Source organism: Bactrocera oleae, chromosome 2, assembly GCF_042242935.1.
Source record: "Bactrocera oleae isolate idBacOlea1 chromosome 2, idBacOlea1, whole genome shotgun sequence".
Taxonomy (NCBI): Eukaryota; Metazoa; Arthropoda; class Insecta; order Diptera; family Tephritidae; genus Bactrocera; species Bactrocera oleae.
In genome coordinates, this window is record NC_091536.1 from 62,177,709 (window position 1) to 62,194,890 (window position 17,182).

At 33.8% G+C, this 17,182-nt stretch overlaps 1 protein-coding gene and 1 non-coding gene across 4 annotated transcripts in view; both read right to left on the reverse strand.

Annotated features, from left to right (window-relative positions):
* Nuak (Nuak family kinase 1) overlaps positions 1-17,182 on the reverse strand; it is a 116,205-nt gene that overhangs the window by 59,459 nt on the left and 39,564 nt on the right. For all 3 annotated transcript variants that reach the window (XM_036368845.2, XM_036368864.2, XM_070105463.1), the window contains exon 2: positions 7,454-7,480. The gene's annotated coding sequence lies outside the window, so the exon portion shown is untranslated. The remainder of the gene's footprint in view (positions 1-7,453; positions 7,481-17,182) is intronic.
* Positions 3,343-3,424, reverse strand: TRNAS-GCU (transfer RNA serine (anticodon GCU)). Its single transcript has one exon. It is a non-coding gene; the product is annotated as a tRNA-Ser (tRNA).

A 17,182-nucleotide genomic window follows, 5' to 3' on the forward strand; every position in this document is an offset into this window, starting at 1 on the left:
AATAAACATAGATAAGTACATACATAACGCAAACACGTTTTAGGTAATATAAACATATAAATTATTTTAAAGCAAAATTATTTGAGGCAGACACTCGAGCGTGTACCAAAAAGCTTTTCGAAATAATTTGTAACGAGAGAGCAATTGAATGAATGAAATTAGCATGAAAATTCTTTATTAATATGTGTATGTGTGTGCACCGCCATCTAAGCAGGTTTATCAGTTACTGCTGGAGTGCACATGAGAGGGTCATCGTTGCTTGTTTTACTTACCAAGCCAATTAGGCGAAGGTGAATATTAGTATTTACATTTTTTTCCTCGAAAAGCGTATCTCGAATTAATTGTAAAATGTGTTCCTGTGATTAAAACAAGGCAACTTATATATGTATACTAATGACATGTTTGTTTTTGTGAATGAAATGAAAATAATAATAATGAGAATAAAACACCATCTGATCAAGGTTTAATCGAATGCACAAAAATTAAAAACGAGTTTCTTTGAACTTTTGTGTTTTCTCTGAAATCATGGCTTCGTAGTCGTTGAAAATGTTGTAGAAGTGATTTGGAGAGTCCACTTTCTTGCGAATACGAGTTTTTGAGTGGCTCAAAGCCTTCAGAAAAACAGTGCTTGAAAATTTCCGTGTTGGTTTCAGAGAGATATTAAAATATTTTAACATTTCTTATGGATCGACTCAACAATTTGGTTAATGTTTTGGTATGAAGCGTGTCAATGCTAAACGCATGAACTTAGAACTTTTGCAAAAACAACGTCAAGTAGAAGTCACAACCGTACCGTTACGTCGTTCATCATGAATTCGTTCCACAGGATCAAATGGGCAATGAGGAATACTACTTGGCTATTTTGAAGAGTATACGTAAATGACCGGATTTGTGGGCAGAATCGTATTGGCTGAAAAGGAGATTACTTTGAAAGCGATGATATAGATTTATATTAAAATTTGTGAAAATCTCTTTAAATGAAAAAGTTCATGTCGAGTGCAAAGTCCTAAAAAGACTGAAATAAATGTAATATTAAAAGCATTGAAAAAGAATGCAGCCAAAATCAGTTAAAACATTGCTTAAAACCAAAATCCAACCTACATATGTTTAACAGTTGATACGTCAGTTAAATCCCTCACGGAAAATTTCATGCGAGTTATGCGTTCTTTTGCTACTCGCATACACATTTATTAATGAATTTTGCACAAAAATTGCAGAAACTTGAATCTGATAGTGTAACTATTTGGTAAGCAACAGCAGTTGAATTACAAAAAAATGGGTATAGTTGTAAATAGTTAATGCGGAACAAGTGTCTATTAAAATGTTTCCAATCAATTTACACATTTACCTGGCTTTTCTACGGAGCTTAAGCCGTAATGCTAGATTTGATTGATTCGAATTGCGTGTTATCCGCTGTTTTGCTCGTACCAGCTGTTCTGTCAATTAAACTAGCTGCTGGGCGTTAGCAAAAACAGCAACAATAGTAGCAATATTAGTTTCGAAATCAAGGAATTATTTTATTTGCATTGCTGAGTGTGCTGCTGCATAACAATAAGTAACGGAGGCGAGCAAACATAGCACGGATAATAGATGAAATGAATGAATATGTGCAGCGGCACGAAAGTGTAAAAGAAAAGAACTACACACCAATAAAAAAACTTTGCAAAAGAGATTAAACATTACAATAAAATAATGTCGCTCGCAAAGCCAAACAATGTCGGGCGTTGGCAATGAAAATCTAAAATCAGCAAATGAACCTCTGATAAAATTCCTCATAAAGCGTTACAACCAAAAAAAGAAGAAATAATAATAAAAAGTGTAACATAAAAACCATAGCAGGAAATAAAATTTCCAACATATTAGAATAAATTTCCCTTCTGTATGAATAGGTGAAAGAAATAAAAAAACGCATAAAAATATGTTTATTGAAATATTGTTAAACCAAATCAGTGGATTTCATATTTTATGAATTTTGAGGATTTTTGATTTTTTTTTTTAATATATGTAAACGAAGGATTTTACCTATATTTTTGATTTTTTAAGTTTATTGGTTCCATTTTCTTTTATTTTGTATTGCTTTTAAAACTTTAGTTTTATTACTTTTTAAAATTATATAAACTTTTTTTTTCAAAATTCTATTATTTTTATTCAACATGTATAAAACTTAAATAACACTAATCGCCCTAATGTAATCACCTAAGCAACGTATTTAAACAGTTTGAATTAAAATGAATTTTAAAAAGTTATCCTATGTTTTGTTATTTGTTTTATTATTATTTAAATATTATTATTTGTTTACTCTTATTTTAAATGCAATTTACTTTTTCACTTTTATCATCGCCTTAATGTAGGCAACGTATTTTGTATTTCTATATAACGTCATGGCATACATTTAGAATGAAGCGGAACTTATTGCATGAATAAAAAGAATATCTGCATTCAAAAAAAGAACACTCCGAACATATTCAAACTTTTCAAGTAATATTTCTGCTCTTGGTCACTTCTATTTATTTTTGTCACAAGTGTTTGACGAAAGTCACATTAAAACCAAAAAAATTCTTCAAAACTCTCACAAAGGCTGATGCAGGAACACCTACAGAAAAAAGTTTGACAAAGCGGTATTATTTTGAAAGACACTTTGAAAATTTCATCCAATAAATCCAAGTAAATTTTAAATATCTATCAAATCTTGAAATTACCTGCGGGTTAGGAATAATTTCGTCAAATTCCTCAAATGACGGTTAATAAGTTTATTCGAATCTTAAAATAAATTTCTGGATTGAAAAAACGAGGAGCAAAGCGTGTAGCATTGGCTTCAAACTTCGGTCATTCCTTGGAATGAATTTTGAATAGAAAAAATTTCGACAAACTCGTTTTCGGAAAAAACTTTGACTAGTCGTCCAATAGTGGTTTCTTATTTTAATATATTTCTTAACATAAATTTCTGAATAGATTCAAATTCGACAGTATGGTAAAATATTGATTTAAATCAAATTATGGAAAGAAAACCCTTTGAAAAATTCATCAAATATTGTTTTAAAATTTCTATTAAACCCTGAAATGAATTTCTGTATACAACTGCTTCAAATTTCTGTCAAATCTTAAAATAAATATTATAATAATTTCTGGATAAAAGAATATCGACAAAATCGAGTTCTTAATATCGCGTATTCCACGTACTAAAAAGTTTTATTCCACGCAAAAGCTGACTTGGGCGTGCTGTTTGAAAAAAACTGTAATAAAATTATTAAGTATTTTGTATCAAGAATGTGGCTCTTCAATCGAACTATTTAAAGCAAAGAACTAAATATTTTTAACAAAAAGATATAAAATAGAACTTTGCGACGAGGATGGGATTCGAACCCACGCGTGCAGAGCACATTGGATTAGCAGTCCAACGCCTTAACCTCTCGGCCACCTCGTCACTGAAACGTCGCTCGTGCTCGCTCAGCAATTACGCTGCCACTGCTGCTCTGTCAACGGCTAATAATGCCGACAGAACATAAATGAAAAACAAACTTCAAACCGAAGCTATAAAAGAATAAACAAAACAAAGAGCATGACGCAAAGAACATCAGTTAACAATAAAGAGTTCGAAAGCAATATATACATATGAGTAAAAATAGAAATGCTTAAAGTCAACAACAAAGCGTAGAAAAATAAATAAATCAACGAAACTAGTGTCAGAGTAAATAAAAATTCGCTTATCAAATCAACTGCTTAAATTCATAAAGAAATGTCTGTTTATCTATGGGATTGTAGTAGTTGTTGTGTGAAAACAAAGCGACAATTGTCTGTGCAAAATATTAAAATCTCAGCGATTTTAAAATATATTAATTATTTAACACTATTTTTATAAGATTAAATAATTTAGCGCCGACAGCGCAAGCTTTTCTCTTTTAATTTTTATTTTTTCTTTATAAAATTTGTTTCACACACAAAAATGGATTTAACCAGGCGGAAATTATTACATTTAAAAACAAAGCATCCACCTCATGCACCGCAAAAGCCACCACATGCAGCCCACACACATTTTTACGTAATTTTTGTATGTAGGTATATTTACAGTGCCGAAAAAAATAATGGCACTGCTTTATAAAATTAAAAAGACGCAAAAGTATATATTAATTTGGAATTTTAAAACATAGTGGTATGTTATTAATTTATAATTAGTATTGTTCAACTCCTTCAAATGTGATTGTTAACTTTGAATTTTAATAAATCTATGAATCTCGAACTGAAACAGAGTAAATGATTATTGATGTGTCGAGCAGTACATACAGACAAATTCTCAATCACATTGAAACCTAACGACTTGATCACAATAAATCACAACGAAAGAGATTGCACTGAAAATAGTTTTTTGTGTTTGCACAGAACTATCGAAACTTTTTGACAAATCATCATGTATTGATACAGCACATCACCAATTACCTAATTATCGAGTAACTCGAAAAGAAATTTTTGTTCTGACTACCCCTAAACTTAGAACACTTTTCAGAAGCAATCAGCTTAGAAGTTCGTAGCAGAATATTTTAATAATGTGTAACATAAACACGTTAAACAAAGGGTTGGAGCCAGAACTTCTTAGGATAGTTTTATTATATTAATTTCTATATTATTTAAGGAGTGATGACAATTTTCGTTGGTTTTTTTTTTGTTATGTTTGTTTTTTAATGATATTTTCTCTTTGATCTGATAGTTTTTATCAATATCTGACTAGTTTGAATTACTTTGTTTGACAACTTCGTTTATATTATATTTTAGCATTCGGATCATAAATTTTTTCCCGTACCACGAAAACTGACGAAGGTGATTTCTATGAGATAGTGCCCAAATAGAGAGAATGGAACTGCTTTCAAGTAACTACTAGAACAGTAAAAGTATGGAAAAATTGAATTTTTCATTTACACATATTTCAAATAGTAACCGTAATGCAATTTTTTGTACCAGCACTGTATATTATACCCACATATACAGCACATAATTTAAAATTTTCATTTATAAATTGCTCGTTGCGTTTATAGAAACATTGTATGTGGAATATATATGCCGATTCGTATGTATGTAGGCCCACATATTTATAGTTCAAGTATATATATTACAAATGTATATATTATATATACATATGCGTGCATGTATTCGGTGAACCGCCACAGTGAGCGGAAACGCAAAGTCAAATAAATTGGCACCAATGCAAGCAATTAAACCTTTGAAATAAATTTGAGCAAAATAAAATAAAAAAAAAAAAAAAAATTAAATAAACTAGTGTTGATATCCCAAAATATCGGCAAAAGAGATATAAAATATGGGGAAAACACAAACCAAAGCAGTAATTAGAAAACCAAAGCAACAACAAACTGCCTGCGGCGTCTATTAATTAATGCTATTAAATATTGTTTTATAAACAGTAAAAAAATGTACACCAAAATTGATTCAAATTAGCAACTCGAATCTACATGTGTGTGTGCGCACATATAATATACGTATGTATATAGAGCAACTACAAAAATTCGATCCTTTGGCAATTGTAGAAATTTGCACAACATGTGTGGCACCACCAGAGTCACAGCCGAATAGCTAAACATAATTAATTAATGCATATTGGGCATAATCTAATTAAGGCACAAAACATATTTGCAATAATTATTAAATAGGCTCAAAAATTATTGGCCTAAGGAAGACGCAGGGTGACCCAAAATGTTCAATTAATTGTTGTTGCATAGATTTACTTTTCATACTATTTTAGATTACAGATTTTATGCCGTTCTGGAAGAATGGAGAGACGAGACACTATCGAATGTATATATAATCTAGTCACTAGTCTTCAGACAGTCGCCTGACGTGCTTCCCCAAACTTCGACTTTCGATCGTCCTAAATACTTGACCCAAAACAATCCTGTAGAGCTAAACCTGAGAATTAAATCATGAAGGTGTGAGTCTGAAAAATTCAGGTAATTTTATGTTTAATATCAATTAAATTAAAAGCTGCCGTTTGCTTTGCTGCTCTAAGTAGGTGTCATTTTACTACGACTTTTGAACCAAGTCGAGATCGAGTTCGTCTAAATATAGTCTTGGAGGGTTAACCATCGGGAACAATGCCAGCTGAAGACCACCCATTTACATTGTTAGAGATAGTCTAATAAGCAACGATTGGGTTTATATTTATTAAAATAGTATAGATATGAAATCTCTAGTTCTGCTGCTCGAAATATCGTAGTTAAGAAGTGCGTCTTTACCTGGATATATTTTAGGCAAGAGTATTACAGTTCTCCCAGTGCAAATATGTGAAACATTTTAGAAATTAAGGGTACTCAGTATTGCTTTCATACTTTACTTAAAACCAAAAGGATGTTGGTTTATAGAAAGTAAGTGATCAGTGACGTTTTGCCGTAATAATGCAAAGTCAACCGTTTCTCTGGCTTAGCAGCATCGCGCCCTGTTAATGTCAGATGATATAGCTCACCTGGAAAATTCTGTATACTAAAACCTTTTGAAAGTTCGCTGTATGCAGAGCTGCTACATAATGATTCCGCTTAAAATTTAAATTAATCAGAAATATTCAATCGAAATAAAAAAATTGTACAGCCATTTTTATTTTTTAACTCACTTAATAAACTGTGAGAAAAATATTTTAAATCAACATAATCAAATATAATCGAATGAAATCAAATACATAGGTCATTGTTGGGAATATATTTATTTTAATTTACACTTATGCAACGAGAGCATTAGCAAATTGAAAAATGTGAGAACTTTTCCGCTACTTTACATATGAACTACATACAGACAAAAAAATCGGGGCTATATAATATGTTGATATGCTTTTATGAAATGAATGGTTGGTTAATGCTAAAGTATATTTGTATGCAACTGTGCATGTGGTTATGTGCCGTTATATCATATATAACTCGAAATACTCGTACATTAGATATACGCATAAAAATATTCTAAATTTCATATTCCTTATGATTATACTCGTAGAAGGCTTGCTCATAACACACACAATTTCCATTTCTCGAATTAAATTTAAAATTTCATTATCTAGAAACCAACAAAAAATCACTTTATCAGAGCAATTAGGGCAGCCCTAAGTGATATGCAAATAAATCCTATTACAAATCGGTTTTTCGATATAACAATTTTAGATTTTAAGAGTCAGGAGTTAGTCGGATAAACATTTTACTAACAAAACATAGCAGTTTCGTTGTCGAATGAGCTAAGTGGCTTGACGGCTTGATTACCGCTTGGTGGTTCATGGGTTCAAAGCCCATCTGAAGCAAACTTAAAAATAAAGAAAAAGTAGTATCATGTGGCATATATCACCTTGGATAGTACATCATCTCTAACTGTGAAGTAGACGATTTTTTAATTCAATTTTCGATAGCCACTATTTAAGGAGGTTCAAAGCTAACTAATGTTTATTGCTTTATATTACATATTAGGAACTTACCACCTTTCGTAGAAATAGTTACTGCTTCTGAAATTAAATGAAATATACAAAAATGTATAAAAATTTATATATTGAAAAATTTTATTTTTTTACATAAATATATATTAATTATATTATATAAATATATATAATGCATGATAAAAATACGTAACTTATGTATAACTAATACAGTAAATCGGAATAGTTGGTCGACTAGAGTTATATTTAAATTGCAAGAATTTAACTTTTGTCAATATTAAGTTTATTTCTATATATTTGCACAAAATGCTGATTCTAGATTTGAAATAGTTTATCTACCTGCATTTCATATTTTATTAATAGCTCGATGACAAATGCTAGTTATGAGTTGTTAGTTTTCGATGTTGTTGAAAATCGCCGACATTAAAAAGTTATAACACGCTGACAACTCAACTAAACATTTTTGACAAGTTAAATCGCCATCGATAGTGTTGTAAGTGGAATTAAGTTGTAAACCGTATTATGATTATAATTAAAGACTTAGTCAAACTCGACTAAAAAACTTTATAAATCGAACTATGTACGGAAAACCATTTGAATACTTAATTTTTAAAGTTAAAATGTTTGATGCTTCGGCAATATTTAGTATTGCTTCTACAAGAACACTGAATCGTGTTTGAATTTTTGATCTGGACTTAAAAAAGAGTAAATAAGGATTTAGTAAAGTTCATCAACATGAAATTATAATTGTAAATTATTAATAGATTTTATATTTCTAGCGATATGGTAACTATAATCCAGCAATAGATCGAAAATTGCTTGCAGTGTACAATTCAAAGAAAATAAGTATACATAGGTTAGTATATAAAAATTTTCTATAAAACAATTTTCGACCGTGATTTGATATTGTACAATTTTACATGAACTTGAAATAATTGACAAAAAAAGTTCCCGCATATGAATTTTTAGCCTTTCATAGAAATTAGTGATTCGATTTTATTTCCGAAAGTTTGGTCCCGCTTACAGCGAGCCGATGCTGCCATAGATATAATTCCTTCTACACCGGTCATCAAAGACTGGCACCTCCATATAGGGTATCTTTAAGAAATGTAAGTTTATTTAAATTCTTTGTGAACCTTGAACGGTATGTATGGAATACTTTGGGGAAATTGTTACTGGACATCACAATTTTTAGAAGCTCTTAGTTAGGAACTCTCAAAACAAACTGTAGAAACAAAAAACGCTTAAAATCAATCATAGCCGTCGTTGCGCAAGAACAAAGGTATGATATGTGGTAATACATATTTTTATTTCCATCAAGAAAATACATATACATCAATTATTTTAGCTTTGTATTTGCAAAAAAGTAGTTAAATTTCATAAGATTGCTTAAATATAGGACGTGCAAGGCGTTTTACAAAACAGGATCGTGAAATTATTCAAAAATTGCGAAAAGAAGGACAGGGTTAGCGTAGGATTGCTGAAATAATTGAATTTTGTGATTGAACGCCTATAAATTATTTTCTCTGGGGGTATGTTAAATGAAAGATAAATGCCAATCAATATTTCAATTTTTATTAGTTGTATGAAAGTTTTTGTTTGTTAATTTTAAAATCATGATCAAATATGAAAGAAATATTTGCAAGGACAACTAAGATGATATATAGTATTTGAACTACTTCCTTTTAAAGTGAGTGACCCTATTGCTTTTGCCCATAACTGTAGGTTATGTTCATTTTTATTGTAAGGGTTTATAGGGTTATACACGCATGAAAGTATTCTTTTTTACTTTTTTTTTAAATATTTTTTAGTAAGTAGTATACGAAATCAGAGTAGATTTTTCTTGATTATTTACTTTCTCATAATTGCCGATAGGTGTGGCAACTGCAATTGTTTGAGAAAAATAATTTTGCCGATATGTAGGAATAAAATTTTTTCACACAGAAATTTCTTCGGCCAAAAATGAACATTAAAATAAAATAATCAAGAGAATCGGGCGAGTCATATGGTAGTATTTGTATATGCTTATGTACATATTTATATATGGTACATATGTATGTATGTTGGTATATCGAAAAATAGGTGTGTATAAATTTGATAACATACGTTAAGGCGTTTAAAGAAACGCCGTTTAACTTAATTGGGAAATGAATTAAATTTACACTGCACAACACTTAAGAAGTTTAACACACTTAACATAAATACATCTATACCATATACTTATATGTATGTATGTACACCCATAACAAATAAACAAGAAAAAACGTTAACTTCCGCTGAACCGAAGCAATAATACCCTTCACAAAGGCTATATTAACTTTTTAAGGGTATAAAAATAAAATATAATAGTAACTGCAATAGCAAATACTACAACACAATTATTTATAAAGTAATAACGTCCGTAAACTACCCCACTCGAGTGATAAAATCGTACGTACATATAAATATACATGTAAGTACCTATGTATACAGTTATTCATGCGTTAATACACATGTTTAAGTACCTGTAATAACAATAATAACAACAACATCGATATATTCAGCGATGACGCATACATTTATCACCTACAAGTTCATTTAAACACCTAGTAACGCAACCATTCATATATACATACATATGTTCACATGCAGGCATGTAAATGAATTAAAAAATATATAAGTACATATTTACAAACGTCAACTCATTTCACACCTCAAAGGCAAGAAAACAGTTGAATAGCAGTAAAAGCATGTCGTCGGCGGCACCAGCAGCAAAATTGCTTGCTCACATGATTACACACATAATTATCTACATATTTACAGACTTACATATAATATATAATATTATATGTGGACACACGTACACGGCTGTTGGAGAACATTTTTCATTCCATAAATTCACAGTAACATTGTGCTCATCATAAATGTCAAAATCAGCGTCAGCGTCGCTGTCAACGTCAGCGTCAACGGCTTTGTATATGGCAAATTGCTCACGTCATTCATGAAAAAATCAGCAGTCATCAAATGTTAAAGCGCAAACGCAAGACGGGACGGAAGAGGCGAAAAAGCAAACGTTGTTGCAACATTATAATGAGAATAATTAAAATTCATTCAAATAGCTGGCTGAAAAGACATATGCGCACCTGTATGTGTATGTGTGTGCGTGTCTGACTGCTGGAAGGAAGCAGGTGCCCAGAAGCTGAGAGCTATTCATGCAAGGCTTGCAACAGCGCACATGCACACATACGTGCACAAGACAGTTCATTAGTTGTGAGTTAGTCAATCAGTCAGTCAACTCTACAACCGCACCACTACAGGCGCGTGAGCAATTATGCAAATATGCATTGGAGCTTTGTAGATGAAGAGCGCATCAGTCAGTTAATTAAGCATAGAAAATTGTGCAGTGCAAATTAACATTTTCCATTCATGCGTCACACACACACATATACGCGCACGCACGCACGCATGTACGCAGAAAGCGGGCACTCGCGGCAAAACTTTACCCGCGTTTTCCGTATTAAACAAAAATTAATATGAACTACAGTGAAAGAAAAAGCAGAAAATATGAAAAATAGTTAAATTGAATTCTGGCTCTGCGTTTATAGTAATAATGCAACAGCGGCTGCAATAACAACAAAGTTCAAGCAATTGCCATCTTTATATTCGCTGGGCGTTTCCTGATAGCTGCACGAGCAAGAAACGTTTATGGCGCATTTCACACTCCGACAGACAGAGCACAGTGATTGCAACGCGCTTAATAATTGTGACGACTCGACTAAATGATTACACATCATCATTAGCTTCAACATCATATGTTCATCATAATCATCATATGATCATTATAACATCAACACAATTATTAAATCTTCATCATTGCTATAATTATTTGATCATCTTCATTAGCATATCATTTTCTGCCTAAGTTTTCTTGGTGTCTGTAAGTAAAACCGATCTCCGTGGAGATGATAACCTCCCAATTCGTCTAAAACTTTTACCCGGCGCGTGGCTTTTTCATGTTTACAAACAAAAAGTAGGCGTACGGGGTCCAAATATGGAGAATGCGATAGATAGGCAGTAGTTCACAGATTTGGCTTTGGTAGTAGAGCGTTGCGATCATATTGCCTTTTCTCAGGTAGAAGATGTACCTATATCACAACTTATGAATCAAAATGGTGATTACGACATAGGCGGCCGGTAGGACAGTCTTCGTCTTCTTCAGAGCAGGTTCGCTGAGTGAACGGTTTCTATTTTCCTTGGCTCTTGGTTTCGTCGACGTACAAGCTCTTTCAAATTCTGCTTAAAAAACTCTCAAAAACTGCTGCGATCTTCTTCTAAGTGACCACGAAGTCCAATATTTCAAGCAGCAAAGAGCCCATGCGATCTTTTGATCTTGGTTCGGCCGTTTTCGGGGCACTTAGACGTGGCTCATTAAAAAGCGAAAACAACATATTATATTATATACAACATTCAAGCACTCTTTGTGTGCTAAAGTTTTGATTGAGCGATTTCCTTTCTGAATGCAAGATTCAAATCACACTTCGGTGGCGTCATTAAACGGTAATATTCAGTATTTATCAAACCTTCCTAGTATGTATATATATATATTATATGCATAATTATACTAAAAGCAAACTTATATACATAAATACCCACGAACGTCATCATCATCGTCATGCTCATCGCGTTATTATCGCGCACGTCATAGCTATACCTATAGCCACAACCACAGCCGGAGGCCAGCTGTAGCAGCAGCAGTCAGTCAGTGGTCGCGTTTTAACTGCAAGTATTGCCCAGCGACCGCATGAAAAAGTTCGCTTACACGTTTATAGTTCAAGGTAGTCTAGCGTGCGGTGTATTCTTTCAGTAATTTCCGCTTCACATCCTACTACCAGCAGCTGGCTTTAAGCGTTCAAGAGCACACATACACCAGCACCGAGCATACTGACGCCAACACTGAAAAGTACAAGCTTGTAGTGGCAGTGGCAGTGAACGCTGAAAAAGTTGTGTCCGCCGGTACATACAGTGGACTGGAGATTGTGGAATGCGAAATTCAATTGATTTCAAACTCTATTAGTGACTATCAAGCTTCTTTTTATTTTAGTTTATAACAAACATGCACGGGGGAATGGTGCATTTTACATTTAAGCCGTAACTTTTGGCTCTAAAAAAGTCTATATCGCATATCAATAATTCGGCTAAATGGATTCGAGCAGATCGAAAGGGCTTTTAACATTAAAGACTCTGCATCTTAAATCATCGCACTCACCACAGAGGGCCGAATAAACCATATTTGAACAAAGAAATATAATTATAAAATATACAAAGCAGCAGTTACTGCCTGCTAATGTTTTATGAGTTATTATGAATGAATTGGATTAAGGGCATCAATATTTCATCTTAGACAATATCCCATTTTCTTTTCTTCAAAACTTTTCTAAACTTCTCAAGATTATTGAACGCTATACTGGTTGGCAATCCAGGATTTAGTCTTAGATAAAACCGTCGTTTTATTTTCTTGTATAGAGCTCCGAAAGTTTGGAGACTCTAATACTTCGACTTTTTGACAGCTGTTACTTGATTTATACTCCGTTTAGTTTGCCATTTCATAATGAACAGACTTACTCCATATAATCGCATAACGCACGCAAATATTGGAGCTGTGTCCATCTACTTTATGGAATGTTTTGCGCAGGATCTTGATTTGCGGACAACCGTTACATCTTCAAAAAGTTTCTGTCTGGTGTGCTCTATGGGCAGAAGGAATCATTGGCCCATATTTCTTCAAAAATTATGTCGGCCATAATGTTACAGTCAATGAGGAATGCTATTGAGTCATGATTAATGACTTTTTGGTGCCTAAATTGAAGGCACCAATTCATGTGTTCCAACAAGACAGACTATTTTTTGTTGGATTTTGTGAAATAGCTTGTCTCTACAGATATGCCCGAGACGATTAACGTCTTGAAAGAGAATATTCGGCGCGTTATTGATGATATATCGCAAAAATTTGTGTAAAATTTGTCGAAAATTGGGCTTTTCGGCTGGAATTTATTCAAGCCAACCGCGGCAGTCACCTACCCGAAATCATGTTTAAAACATGCCATCATGTCCTCAACCTTTTTCTTTTTATAATAGAGCCAAACTCTTGGCCATAACATTTAACTATTAGCGTTTATTTCTCCTTGAAAACACATGTCTAAAAAAACAAAGTTTATTTGTACAAATAGTTGCAAGTTAGATTGGACTGATAACTTCACTGACTGGCAAGGGAGTTATCTTTCAAATATGATATAAGAGAAAACGATACTCCAGTTGCAGTTTTGAACTCAGAACTATTCAGAGCAAAAAATATGTGTGTCCCTTCCGAATTCCTGAAAAATATGATCAGTTTCTTTCTTAAAGCCTGCCACAGTGCGTTTCTAGTATATAGGTATTGTCCCGTTACTCTCAGCCTTTACCGTTGTGCGTTTACTTTTATTTTGCTTGTTGCTGCGTTGGTTACGACAGTGCAGCTACACTGGCACATAAATTGTGTTTTTTGACGGCATAGTGTTGCAGCACCAAAATATAAAAGAGCCTGCACTCACATAAAACCCACACAGGCACATTGGCCTAGCGCGAATACTTGGGCCACCCACGCGCACACTCCGGCCCGTAAGAACGTATGCAATTGTATGTATGTATGTGGAGATTTCCATAGCGCAACAAAGTGAATTCACTTAAGTAACGTGAAGTGGAAAAGTTTTATGCTTCGGTGTTGCATGTGCACTTGCCTGACTGGTTGGTTGGCGAGTTAGCGACCGTTGACGACCATTCGCTCGCTCCACCCCGTTTTTATTCATTCAGCGAGTTAGCGAGTTAGTCACAAATTTGCATAGCGCAAGCAGACCCTGCACTGCGCATATCCGCTGACCCAACCATGCGAGCTTCTAACTGCAATGACAGCAATAGCGACAGCAACAATTTCGCTGAGCCATTTATGCAAACAATTGTCCACCGGCTGTGGTTTCTGTTGCTGCAGTACAAGTACACGTGCGTGTGTGTGTGTGTTTGTTTGCCCAAATCCATCATGACGTGGGACCCAGCTGCGCGCAAATTAGGTCCGTTTTGTGCATTTCACGTGCGAGCTCTCAACGAGTTGGCAAAGTTTCATGGCCCTTATGCCCGACCAGGTATGCATGTACTTGCTCCGAGTGTATACACACATAGCATTGTCGGCGGTGGACGACAAACTTTGCAGTTAAGGTGACACACATTAAACGCGGAGAGAGCTAAATTACCAGAGAAAAATGGGCGCAAGCACCTTGACATACACGTTACGAACTAAAATACTCGGTCTAGACTAGTTGCTGATAACCCAATCGGAAAATAACCAGAACCTATAGAGTAGCGGTAGCTTGATAAAATATGTATATATAATTATTTATTTCATCTGGTAAAAGTCTATAGGAGGCCTTTAGCAATATTGGCATCTGTTAAAACTTTTACTGCTAGCAATTTGAAAAACATCTTTTTGGTATAACTTATATAATACGTCTATGAATACACGCTAATTTTTGGTTACATAATAATTTAAGGTTATATTCGACGTTCAAACATTTAAAATTTATATTATACGTTTACTTGAAATCTACTGCTAAAAATTAGAAATGTTTTTTTTTAGTCTCAGCGAATAAATGAGTGACACACACTCTGGTCCATTAAACAATTTAACACTAAACCAAAACTTACTTTGTATTTCCTAGAGGCCACTTCATTGACAGGAAATAACAACTCTATTTAACAGCATTATTTCCAACACTGACACGCCAGTATTCTATCTTCGGCTAACATTAAAAAATGGCCACAGTTAATACAAAGGTCAGCGTTAATCACGATCAGCCAGAGGAAACAAAGCGTTTGATTTAGAGTGACATAGTGGGTTTGTTTACAGACGCCCTAAGGGTTTTACAAACGGGTGTTCATTTTTGGGACGTATGTGCATGTGTAACAGGAGGAATGTGGATATACAGTGCGTTAAAAAAATAATATTTGCGTTTTCCAAAGTATAGGTAGAATTTATTGGGAAAATGTTGTAAATATAGAAAACACACTGTTTCGTTAAGGATGACGTTTGTCTATGCCTGACATCTTTGATGTCCACTTGTAACTAAATTTTCCGCATATACGACAGAAAGCGAATCCAATCATGGTTATTTTTGCTGTTAAGCATTTCAGTAAACCCTTTTAAATCAATTTTATCACTCTAACAGCGTTCAGGTTCTCTGTGAAGCACCTCAAAGCCAAAATCCATGAACATAGAAGAAACCATAAACATTCACCTTTTGGAGGTGTATAAGACTCCTTAGAATAAATGTTGGTCCTTTTCTTAGCCAAACACGTTTTAAGGGGTTGATTAAAAAGGTGACTAATCTATAAATATAACATGTTTTCCTGAGCCCAATCCCACCTTTTTTCAAAGTGTGTTTTTGAAAGTAGGGATTCGATCACAGTGCTGTTGCGTTTGAACACTCTGAAGTCTGTCCCGTATTGTATTTAGAGATATGTATATTTAACATCTTTATAAGTAAATTTTTTTTAACTTCGCTTATACTGAGCAGTGGTTTCTTCTCAAAAGGGAGAACAAATGATTTGTCCTCACTTTTAGGTGTCACGTGATTTCTCCCTCTTACTGGTTTTTCATCAACGTTTCTAGTTTCTCCATAATAGTCAGACCACCTCTTCACATATGTACAACTCGTATTTAATACTTTGGAGTTTTTTTTATTAGTCCATTTGGGGCCTTTAGGATGATTCGTTAGAAAGGCTGCTTCAAAACGTTTCTTATACTCAGCGCTCATTTTTCTTATGTTATCGATACCAGTTACTAACAAAATATTCAAAAAGTAAAAAAAAAAACAAGAAAAAATGTTGACTTCAGTTGCACCGAAGCTATAATACAAAGGTTTTTTTCAAGAACTTGATTCCGATCTAATTTCGTGAAGATACCTCGTCAAATAAAAAAGTTTCCCATACAAGCACTCGATTCCGAATATTCAGTTTGTATGGCAGCTATATCGGCCGCGGCTTTATAGTAAGTAAAGTGCAGGTGCAAAATTTCAAAACGATAAGAAAGACGAACATGCCTAAATCAACTCACCTCATCATGCTGATCATTTATGTACATACATATACAAATATTTTATAAGGTCTCCGACGTTTCGTTCTGGGTGTTATAAACTTCGTGGCAAACTTAATATACCTTGTTCAGGGTATAAAAAACTATTTTATTTTATGGTTTCGGAATAAAAAAGTGAAAATGTTGTAAGTTTCTACAAATAAACTGACTGTAATCGGATTCAATGCTGCGTTTCGCGTATTTGTTATGAATACACATGAAAATTGGCACAGTAATAAATGGAACTAACTCATTCAACAGATTAAATGTGCAGTTATTAATAGCAGACGAAACCAAATGTCACCACAATAATTTTTTATTGCCACACAGCAGCGTAATTAGTAGGAAAACTGGTCAGACAAGTCAAGTGGAAAACGTATTAATTGCTCAGCGTCCTACCACATAGCGCATAAACTCCTCTACGACAACAACAAAATGTGTACGCGCGCACACAACACAAAACAAAAGTGCGCACTACACCCTCGCTGCCCAAACGCCGCAACTCACTACCGTTCGTTCGTATGTACAGGCTCGGTAAAACGACGTTAAGGCATTATAATTTACTAGTACACGGCTTGGACGTTTTGCGCTTGCACGCGGTCGGCGCTATACGAAAAACGCCTGCAACACCACAA